A 12,002-nucleotide genomic window follows, 5' to 3' on the forward strand; every position below is an offset into this window, starting at 1 on the left:
TCTAATTTTACAATACATGTAGGAGAAAATTGAGTCTACTGATCAGAAACTTGCTAGACTATATTATTAAGTAAAAAAACACACAGAATTAAAAGTAATGTTATTTAAAATATCTGTACATTTTTAATCTATATAAACATGTACATATAACAATAGTTCTTATCTATATAAATATGTACATATAACAATTGTTCTTAAATTTTACCATGTATCAGAATTTCTTGGTGGGCTTGTTCAAATGCAGACTGCTGAACCCCTACTTCAAACTACAATCTTTCCCCATTACTTACAAAATAAAGTACAAGTTCTTCTCAGCATGGTTTACCTCTGGCCATGAGGCACTGTCTAATTATTCATCTTTCAATATGTTTTTAGTACATTACCTTTTTTTATGCTTTCCCTAATACAACCCTTCCTAATAAAGCCATACATTCCTTCTATGACTCCAAAGCACCTCTAAAATAGTAAAAAACAGAACAACAATGATAATAATATCAATTAACTCTGTGGGGCATTCCCCAAGGAAACATGAATTACCTCATTCAATCCTCATAACAAATTCTCAGGATAAAGATTATAATTATTCTCACTGTACATATGGGAAAAATATGTGTTAAAGACAAAAAGTACAAGGCACTCCAAGATTATAATAGGAAGATCTAACCTGTTTATAGTTATTGTACTGGCAGTGTACTATTATAAGAGTATAAGTTACACAGACTATGAATTTCAGGATGCCAAATAATTCCATTTTAAAATGACACTTTCAAAACCAAATTATTAATTATAAGACCAAAGTCATATAGTTAAAATTTTAAACACATTATTTAAAATGAAATTTAAATTTCTCAGCTCTTTTTTTTCCCTTAGCAAATGGAGCTATTACCCATCTGACACAGAATGTAATAAATATAAACTATCCAAAACTAATAAAATAGCATTTGAAAATGTCCTTGCAATATTGGTCATAATAAAGGTAAAATAATATGTCAAGTTCCTGACAATCCTAGTAGTGCATAAAGTACTTCACTTTTGGACAATGCTAACTTTCTTATGATTGAATTAGATCCATGACTTAATATACATCATTTGTAAGATTTTATTTTATTTTATTTTATTTTTTATAAAAAGCAGACTTGTTTCATAGTAAATTTCAAAATGAAAACCAGTATTTTTTTTACAGAGGAAAAATGCCTAAAAGTCCAAATACTGATCTTACAAAGAGACATGAAAGGTAAAATCAAGTATGAACCAGGCCTGGATCCCCATATCTTCAGTTTCTATTTATCAAACAGAAAAATCTTTCCAACTTTCTCCTTTCCTGTATAAGACCAAAACTATGCAATATTCTGTTTGTATTACAATTACACTAATTCAATGCAGGTCACTTGCTTTTTACTGAGTCCAGATGACATTCAGTAAACTAAACATGGGCCAATTAGTTTAAAAAAAAAGGAAGAAAAGAAAAAAGGAAGAAAGGAGTATGTTCTGATTGCCTTTGGGTAGGTCATACAGTGGCTACAGAGCATCACAGCCTGAACTTCATTTTGGGTAACACCAACCATACGGCTAACATTAAGGACTAGCATTTTTTATTCCTTTCAGATTTCTCACGTTTGGAAATTCCAATTTAAATACATTTTCTGGTGAAAGTGAGGACAGCACTCCTGCATAATATCAGTTTTCCCCTAATTCAACTCCAATGTCTTATTTTGGAGCTACTAAAATGGAGTCTGCACAATGTCTAAAAAAGTGTAATAATCCTTTTGAACCAGTTTATGTATTACAGTTATAAATGAGCAAATGAAACTGATGATTTAGCTGACACAAACCCACACAAAAAAAGATGGTCTAAAGCTATGAAGTTTCAACATCAATGTTTGTAATCTCAAATCAACCTGAACCACCATACAATTAGATATATGATAAAATAAGTAACAGAAATATTCATAACTAAAAGCAGTATTATTTTTAAATATCTTATTAGGTGTTGGCACCCAACATTTTCTTACAATCTATCATGTAAAGAAATCTGTTTTACTATTCCTTTTAAACTCTCTACTCATGCTACTTTAGTTGTATTTCTAGAAATAAATAATAAACTGTTCACTAATTTTTTTTGGCTAAGAAACTTTTTAAAAGTTATAATGTAACTAAGTTAAAATGTACATATAATCATAATTTGATATCAGACTGCTTTCATACAAAAAACCTACATTAATTACTTCCTCAAGTAAATTTACACTTTATCAATTGTTGGTATTTTAAATTAAAAAGTACTCAAAAGAAACTATTCATTCACCAATATTACAAAAATGGAAGTCTCCAAATATGTAAACTAGCTTGATTTTTAGATTTGTTACTTATTTAGTCTAATTTTTTTAAACTTGCCTAAATTTAACTGAAGAATATTGTGTTCCTGCAAGTGTTCATGAATACAAAGATACAGTAATGAAGATGGAAATTATTTACTCTAACAATTCTGACTGCATGACTGTTAAATCACTTACATACGGTCAAATGATCTACAAGGAAGCAGGGAGGTCCTGAAATTGTGTACTCATATCCATTTTCAACTACTGCACAGGTGACACAACCAATCAAGGCATTACTGAAACAGAATGGGAATAGAAAGCACTTAGTGAATAAAAGTAACTCCTTTAGACAAAAATGTAGAGGTTAGCTTGTGACCAAGGTGCAAGAAACAGCAGCACCATTCCTCCCATTGTTTGTTCATATTAAGAGAAAAGTAAGAACAATAAGAGGCAAAGGACAGAGGACAGCAACACCAGCAAAGAGTCAGGCAGCAGTGGGGTCAGAGCACAAGAACAGTATTAAGAGTTAAACATGGAGCACAGAAGGGGTGGTTTAAAATGTCAGTTTTGCCCAACTATTTATAGCACAGTTCTTACATATCATTGAATCAATAAGCACTATTCCCAAAAGCTTGGAAATAAATGTTACAATGAAATGTTGGTTATGTAAAAATCTTATTTAATGCAGTAATTACTATTTAGAAAAGAGCAAATATAGTAAATATTAAATAAAAATTAAAAATAATTAAAATGGGCTTATGGTCTGAAATATAATAGGACATATTACGGGAAATGCATTACAACCATGCATAAAGCTGTGAAAAGGCAACAGTTATATTAATCTGTAGAAACAGTACTCTAAAAATTACAATAGGGAGATATACTTTTATTTTTTTTCTTTTCACACAAGGTCTTATTCTGTCACCCACACTGGAGTGCAGTGGCATGATCGTGGCTCGCTGCAGTCTCAACCTCCTGGGCTCAACCGATCCTCTCAACTCAGGTTCCCGAGTGGCTGGGACTACAGGAGCATGCCACCACACCCAGCTAATTGTTTTTGTATGTTTTGTAGAGACAGGGTTTTGCCATGTTGCCCAAGCTGGTCTGAAATTCCTAGGCTCAAGTGATCCACCCACCTCAGTCTCCCAAAGTGCTGGGATTATAGGCATGAAGTACCATGCCCGGTCCAATATGGATATTAATCCTCCTGAAATAGATGGGATTTTAAAGTGCAATACTCAGTTTCAATGTTGAAATGTGCTCTCCTTTGACTGAAAATGACATGACACTGTGAAAGCTTTCTTCTAACAAGGGAATTTTTAGACCTTCACACAACAAGTTTTCATAATGTTTACTACTTTCAATAAGCTTCATGACTATTGATGCTTTGGGGAAAATTTACTTTTTGTTTCTTCATTTGCTTTTCAAAATCAAAGGCATACAGTAATAATTCATTATGCTTTTACAACCAGGTTTCATCTGATGTCAGTGTTATCTTTCATATATTTTTAAGTGTTTTTCCATGTTAACATGAAGGTGTGTTTCTTAACTTTACACAGCAAGAAACAAAGACACGCCTTTGTTCAATTTAAATATTTTGGCTCCTGGCCGGGCGCGGTGGCTCACGCCTATAATCCCAGCACTTTGGGAGGCTGAGGCAGATGGATCACCTGAGGTCAGGAGTTCAAGGCCAGCCTGGTCAACATGGTGAAACCCCATGTTTACTAAAAATACAAAAATCAGCTGGGCATAGTGGTGTATACCTGTAATCTCAGCTGCTTGAAAGGCTGAGGCAGGAGTTATTTGTTATATGTTATTCCATATTCCCTATTCTATTCTATTCTACTCATTCAGAGACAGGATCTCACTCCATCACTCAGGCTGGAGTGCAGTGGCGCGATCATGGCTCACTGCAGTCTCAACCTCCTGGGCTCAAGTGATTCTCCCACCTCAGTCTCCCAAGTAGGTGGGACTACAGGCACAAGCCACTATGCCAGGCTAATTTTTGTATTGTAGACACGGGGTTTCACCATGTTGTCCAGACTGGTCTAGAACTCCTGAGCTCAAGTGATCTGCCTGCCTTGGCCTCCCAAAGTGCTGGGAATACAGGCTTGAGCAACTATGCCTGGCCTCCATATTCATTTTGTTCAAAAGAATTTTATACACAAAATTATGGCAAAATTTCAAGGAAGAATATATTCTTTTGTAGTTCTATAATCTAGTGGAAAAATGTGATATAAAAATGTAAAAGTTAATGATATACTAGTGAAGGGCTCCTCATATTCAATTAACTTTGATTTTATTCTCAATTTATTTTATAGTACCATTCTTCTTATGAACATATCTTCAACACTTTCATTGTACCAATAAACAATACAATAATTAACAATTTGCATTCATTATTAAAGTATTAAATTTAAAACTCCAAAGCACCTACTTGAAAGGAACATTCCAATATAATTTAAATATTCTTGGTCATTTGCTCACATTTCCTTAAATATAAATACAGTATACCTAACAAATAATAAGCATAATTATAAATATTACCACATTTTACAATTTTTTATTCCAATAAAGAAAACATATGCTCAAATAATGGAATTTAACTATAAAATCTATTTTTTAGCTCATTGAAAAAACATAAAAAAGGAATGATTAAACTATTTACCTGTCTTAAATATTTAAGAGGATATGTTTATTTATACTACTATATTTATGTTATATAAAGTATATATTAATGCATTTATATACTATAGTAATATGTATTTATATACTATAAAAATATAATACTATATATAATACTGGTTTTCTAAATACATTTCCTAATTTCCTTTATTTACTACTTTAACTCTGTAGTTTATAATTTACAAATTTCCCAGCACTATATCTTCCCCACAAGAAGATTTCCCTTTCTAGTGGCTACAACATACAATGTTTAAGGACTAATTAATCATAGATTGGTTAATGAATCTACAAAATATTCAGATCTTTTATTTCCATTTTTCTTTCCTGCTAACTGACTTTTGACCATGTTAGTGTTTATTAAGCTAAAGATCCAAATTAGCTAAATTCTTGCCCTCCCAAATAGGAGGTAGTCTAAAACAAAGGTGTTGGCTGACTGCAAGTTCTGGTGGAATTTACCTATTAACCAGTTCTACACCATTTTGTCAAATCTGACCCAATATAGTGCCAAAAGAACATTCTTAAATATTAAGACTTTTATCTTTGGCATACAAGATTCATTCATCCAACAAACATATACTGAGTAACTACTATAGGCCAAGCACTGTTCTAGTGCTTAACATATATTAGTGAACAAAAGAAATAAGAAATTCCTGCTTCATGTTGCCAATTTACCAACCCTGTGCTGTGCTCCACACCAAAAATACAAAACTGAAGATACTATGTCTTACTTAAAGAATATTTAACCTAATTAAGGCAAGAAAAAAGTCCTCAATGCAACTTATCATATAATGCTAAAATAGGCATATGTAAATGGTAGCAGAAGCATATATAAAGTGCCATGGAGAGTAGGGAGGAAGAAGCCTCTGTGCAGATGTTATTGAGTACAACATCACAAGGACTATAATTCTCTCTGCCTCTAACAATCAAACACAGGCATTCCAACTTGAGAACAGATATGCCCAAGACAGTAACACAGCTTTATATCTAACTCTATGTTGTCTTTCTCAGAGGTAAATCAAGGTGCTGCTTTACAGACCTTCATAATTTATGTCCCCTTAGCATCTTCAAGAGTTAATGGAAAAGGAGGGAAAATTCTAATCACTACATGCTGACACTTGCTGGTAGCCAAGAAAAGTTCTCAAACAATGATAATTTTAAAAATTAAGTTGTATACACTTTCTAGGTCAACCGTGGGCCTCAATAATCCCTACCATTCCAATACAGAAAGACAAATATCACAAGTTCTCACTCATATGTGAGAGCTCAAACCACTGGATCTCATGACATACAGAGTACAGTTGCCATACCAGAGGCCAGGAACAGGAGCAGGGAGGGAGGGGTGAAATTGAGGGAAAAGGGATATAAATGTATTTATTAGCACTGAATTGTGCACTTAAAAATGGTAAAGATGGTAAATTTTAAAAACATTTTCAATAATAATAATATTAATAATTATCCTTACCATCCTTATCTCTTATTCACATGGAGACATTAGCTACCATTTATTAAGTGCCTCCAGCAGGAGAGGCACTGTGTACACCCTTTATATAACATTATTTCTAAGGCTTAAACCTTTAGAAGATTAGTATTCTTATTACCCAGTTTTTCACATATGAAGACTGAGGGTGGGAGAGATTGTATAATTCGCCCAAGGTTGTACACCATTTGGCCTGGAACGTAAAATAAATCCATATGAACACAAAGTCAAGGATCTTTTCACTCTACCTCATAGCTGCCCACTCTCATAAAGAATCTAATATTGAGGGATATTAATTTCTCTTCTATGATTATTTTTAACCATCTTATATGTAGATACATATGTAAACTGATCTAAAACAGTTTACATCCTTGTTGAAAACAGGATCACATATGATTACCTAGCCTGCTAACCTAGACAGGCAGATGGATAGACAGGCAGGTGGAAGAATGAACAAAATCTCTTAGTATAATGACATCCAAACTGTTTAAATCTACTGCACAGTGTTCTTATAAATCTTCAATGGCAAGTCCATTTGACCGACACTATTTCTAAAAGAACAATTAGGTTAGGCACAGTGGCCCATGTCTGTATTCTCAGCATTTTGGGAAGGCAAGGCAGAAAGATCACTTGAGCCCAGGAGTTTGGGACCAGCTTGAGCAACATAGGGAGACCCTCATCTCTACAAAAATATTTAAAAATTAGCTGGGTGTAATGGCACACACCTATAGTCTCAGCTACTCCAGAGGCTGAGGTGGGAGGATCACTTGAACCTGGGAGATTAAGGCTGCAGTGGGACATGATTGCGCTCCACTGCCCTCCAGCCTGGGCGACAGCTCAAAAAATAGAAACTAATAAATAATAAAAGAAAGCACAATTAAACAAAAAATAAACTTACCTTGAGATCTTTGTAACACCTTTATTATCCCTATTACCTCATCTTCTATTAATGTCCTTCTGGCTCACTCCAGCCACAGTGGTCTCTAGTTAAGAATCAAAGAGCCAAGCATGTTCTCATCTCACACAGACTTTGTACTGTCTGTTCCCTCCAACCAAGGCAGTCTTACCCCAGATGGCTCACTCCCTTGTGCGCTTCAGTCTTTAGCTTAAATATCTCCTCCTTAACAAGGCATCCTTGACTACCATTTAAAAGTACAATCAGACCTTCATACTCCCTAATCACCATCCAATGATATATTTTATGTATGTGTTACATTTATTATGTCTAATCTAACCAGAATATAAACACAATGAAGGCAGGAATTTTTGTTTTACTCAAGGCTATATATCCTGCCCATAGAAAAGTGGCTGATGCGCAACAAATATTTGTTGAATGAATAAATGAACTTTGTGGCCAGGCACAGTGGCTCATGCGTATAAATCTCAGCACTCTGGGAGGCCAAAGGAAGGATCGCTTGTGTCTAGAAGTTCGAGACCAGCCTGGGCAACATACTGAGACTTCACCTCTACACAAAACTTAAAAATTAACTGGGTGTGGTGGCATGCACCTGTAGTCCCAGCTACTCAGGTCTACTTGGGCTGAAGTGGGAAAATCTCTTGAGCCTAGGTATCTGAGGCTGCAGTTACTATGATCATGCCACTGCACTCCAGCATAGGCAACAGAGAAATACCCCAACTCAATAATAATAATAATAATAATAATAATAATAACAATAATAAATGAACTTCATTACTTGGAACCTAAAGAGGAATTGTTTAAGTTCAATGTCATCACTGATAAATAATTCAATTAAAGACTTCTTTTAAAGCAAAGTTTTATATTATTTGGCACTACTGAACTTCCCCTTCTTATAAAATGTTTGCCTCCTTACTCTGGGCAACAATCTTCTTTTCATTGCCCTTTAGAAATTTAACACGATGAAAATCAGTGTTTGACTTTAAAAGTCAAAGTATTGTACACAGCTATTAGCTCTTGTACACAGCTATTAGCTTGTACAAGCTATTGTACACAGCTATTAGCTCTCATTTCAATAAACTGTTATTAAACCCATAATCTTTTGAGAGAGCAATTCATATATTAAAAATTAAAATTAAGATTTTATCTGATGCTTTATGGCATCCATTGTATTGAATGCATTTGTTGAGTCACTCATTCATTCATTATTTAATATAATTTACTCTATGTAATACAGACGGATATAACATGACAAAAAAAGTCCCTGCCTTTAAAGAACACATATATTCCAGCAGACAAAGACAGACAATAAGCACATAAATGAATCAATTAATTAAATATAAAATGGTTAGAAGAGCTAAGAAAAAATAAGGCAAGGAAAGGAGAATCTTTTGTAATATATACATAATAGTCAAGACCAACCTCTGATTTTGACAATGATGGCCATTCACCCGTATATAGTGCTTTCTAAGTGCTGGGTACTGTGGTAAGTACTGGACACACATCAAATCATTCAATCATAAACAACCCTTCGAGGTAGTAACTATTAAAGTAAAAATGCTAAAACTGATGAAACTGAAGCACAAACAAGTTGATTTACCGAAAGTAAAACAGCACATAAGTAGTAGAACCAAGCTGTCCAGCTCTTAACCATTATGTTTTCTTGCTTCTCTGATAATATGCCATTTCAGTAGATAATGAAAGGAAATGAAGGCAGAAGAGAGAGCCATAGGGTTATACGGAAGAATAGAATTCCTAGCAAAAAGAAAAGCCACCACAAAGACCTTATAAACTCAATGAAAAATAGATATAAATACATTAAAATATTTGTATTATAATTTTAGACTCAACCTTAAAATACGTGGCTGAAACAACAATTCCTCATATGCATAGAAAAATGTTTAAGTTATATCACCTTATCACTCAAGAATTGATCAGATAAAGTACTCAGGATTAAAATGCAAAAATGCAAAAAAAGAAGATTAAGAGTATCTTAATGTGATTTCTTAAAATTTCCTTCTAAAACTAAATGCTAGAATTTATATAAAGTGAAGAAACACAGACATATTCTCAATAAAAATAGAAATAAAACTAGAATAATTGTCTACCACCCCTATGTACCAATACTATAATGGATCCTTTACACACAATTTCTCATTTAGTCCTTACAATAAGCCTGTGATTCCAATAAATCTATTGTGTCCATTTAATATATAAAGAAACTAAAATTTAGGAGAATCAGTAAATTGCCCTAAAGTCACATAATAGGCAAAGGGGGAAGAAATAAAATACAAATTTGTAAAACATCGCTGTATACCTTAAACATATACAATCTTTATATGTCAATATATCTCAATAAAGCTGCTGAAAATATGAATTTGTATGATGGCATGAGCACATAATATTAGATCCAAGAAAATCAATTTTCTATGGGAAATAAGTTCAGCAAAATTATAGGATATAGGGTAAATCCAAAAAAGTAATTCCCTATTGAAGCTGGACGGTGCGGTAGAAAAAAAAAATGAGCTTCGGTGCAAAATATGCTTGATTCAAGTCAGGCAGAGGAGGCTAGGGAGTTAACTGAAAAGGGAGTGCTGCTGAGATTAGTATCTGCAGGATCACGCTTCCAATAACCCTAGTGGATGCACCAGTGACAAAGTTGCTCAGCAACAACAGCAAACTAAAGCAAACATATCTGTTCCTAGATCTGAGAGATCAAAAGGCAACCATCCCAAACTATGTAAGAAGTTAAGAACCATACTCCCTTTAAGCCCTCATTCTCTTCTCTTCTCAATAATACTACTTTTACCTCCTGTTAACTACCTCATTTTTCTTTCTTCCCTTGCTCTTTTGACTCTTTCTGAGGCTTCCCTACTAGGCCTCTTTTTTCCTTTCAATCACCCCCTATTGAACTGCTTTCTTCCCTCTCAGCATCAGTTTGGTTTCAAGAGCGTTCTTTTTTTTTTTTTTTACAACCACGTCATCATTTTACTTGAACACTAACAAAAATATGCACCACAAAAATGACCAAATAACCCTCTATCCTAGCTAATGCGTGACTGTTGCTTCTTTTTTTTTTTTCTTTTTTTTCTTTTTTGTTTTTTATTATACTTTAAGTTCTAGGGTACATGTGCATAACGTGCAGGTTTGTTACTTATGTATATTTGTGCCATGTTGGTGTGCTGCACCCATCAACTCGTCAGCACCCATCAATTCATCATTTATATCATGTATAACTCCCCAATGCAATCCCTCCCCCCTCCCCCCTCCCCATGATAGGCCCCAGTGTGTGATGTTCCCCTTCCCAAGTCCAAGTGATCTCATTGTTCAGTTCCCACCTATGAGTGAGAACATGCGGTGTTTGGTTTTCTCTTCTTGTGATAGTTTGCTAAGAATGATGGTTTCCAGCTGCATACCATAAAAACCCTAGAAGAAAATCTAGGTAGTACCATTCAGGACATAGGCATGGGCAAGGACTTCATGTCTAAAACACCAAAAGCAACGGCAGCAAAAGCCAAAATTGACAAATGGGATCTAATTAAACTAAAGAGCTTCTGCACAGCAAAAGAAACTACCATCAGAGTGAACAGGCAACCTACAGAATGGGAGAAAATTTTTGCAATCTACTCATCTGACAAAGGGCTAATATCCAGAATCTACAAAGAACTCAAACAAATATACAAGAAAAAGAGCATTCTTAAATAACTTCACTACCTCCAAATAAATGTTGATCTCAAAGGTCACAGCTCTTCTTCCAATATCAGTAATTTAAGAATTACTAATGACACAAATCCACGTGTTAACATGAGACAATTCCACATGTTACAGAGTTAACAAATGGGTCAAACACACTGACCTGTTTATGTTAAAATATTATATGTCTTCAGAAAAAAATTATGCCCTAAATACAATATGTGCTGCATTAACAACTGCATTAACGACATTTTAGTCCTTTAGATATGCAAATACTTATTGTGTTACAACTGCCTACAGTATTCAGTACAGTAACACGCTGTAAAGGTTTGTAATCTAGGAGCAATAGGCTATACCATATACCAGTATTCAGTACAGTAACATGCTGTAAAGGTTTGTAATCTAAGAGCAATAGGCTATACCATATACCCTAGGTGTACAGACAGCTATATTATCTAGGTTTGTATAAGTTCACTCTATGATATTCTTCACAGATTTCTCAGAATGCATGTCCATCATTAAGCAATGCATGACTGTATTAAAAATTCTTTCATACAATTCTTCATTATTTTTGCAAAATTCAAGGAGTAATATATCACTTATTTAACAAAAGTTAACAGGATATTTCAGAAGATTAGTGTCAAAAAAACTCAGTTATTGCTTTAATGTCTCTCAGCACCACATTTCTTTTCCATTTGGACTTAATAACACCTTACATATACAAATGATTCACAAAGGAAAGACAAGTCCTCTACAGGTTACTATCATGAGAATCAGAAACCAGTAATCACACAATGCTTTTAATTCTTATCATATTACTAAAATTTTATCAGAAACAGATGTCAGCAACACAATTTTGATGGAAATACTTAACTTTTTTTTTACTTTCATAACAAATTAAGTATTGCTCAGTTGA

General features: G+C 34.0%; 1 protein-coding gene across 1 annotated transcript in view; it reads right to left on the minus strand.

Annotated features, from left to right (window-relative positions):
• The window catches only part of STK3 (serine/threonine kinase 3), a 352,058-nt gene that overhangs the window by 189,607 nt on the left and 150,449 nt on the right, over nucleotides 1-12,002 (minus strand). The window lies entirely within an intron of this gene.

Source organism: Rhinopithecus roxellana, chromosome 9 (genome assembly GCF_007565055.1).
Source record: "Rhinopithecus roxellana isolate Shanxi Qingling chromosome 9, ASM756505v1, whole genome shotgun sequence".
Lineage (NCBI taxonomy): Eukaryota > Metazoa > Chordata > Mammalia > Primates > Cercopithecidae > Rhinopithecus > Rhinopithecus roxellana.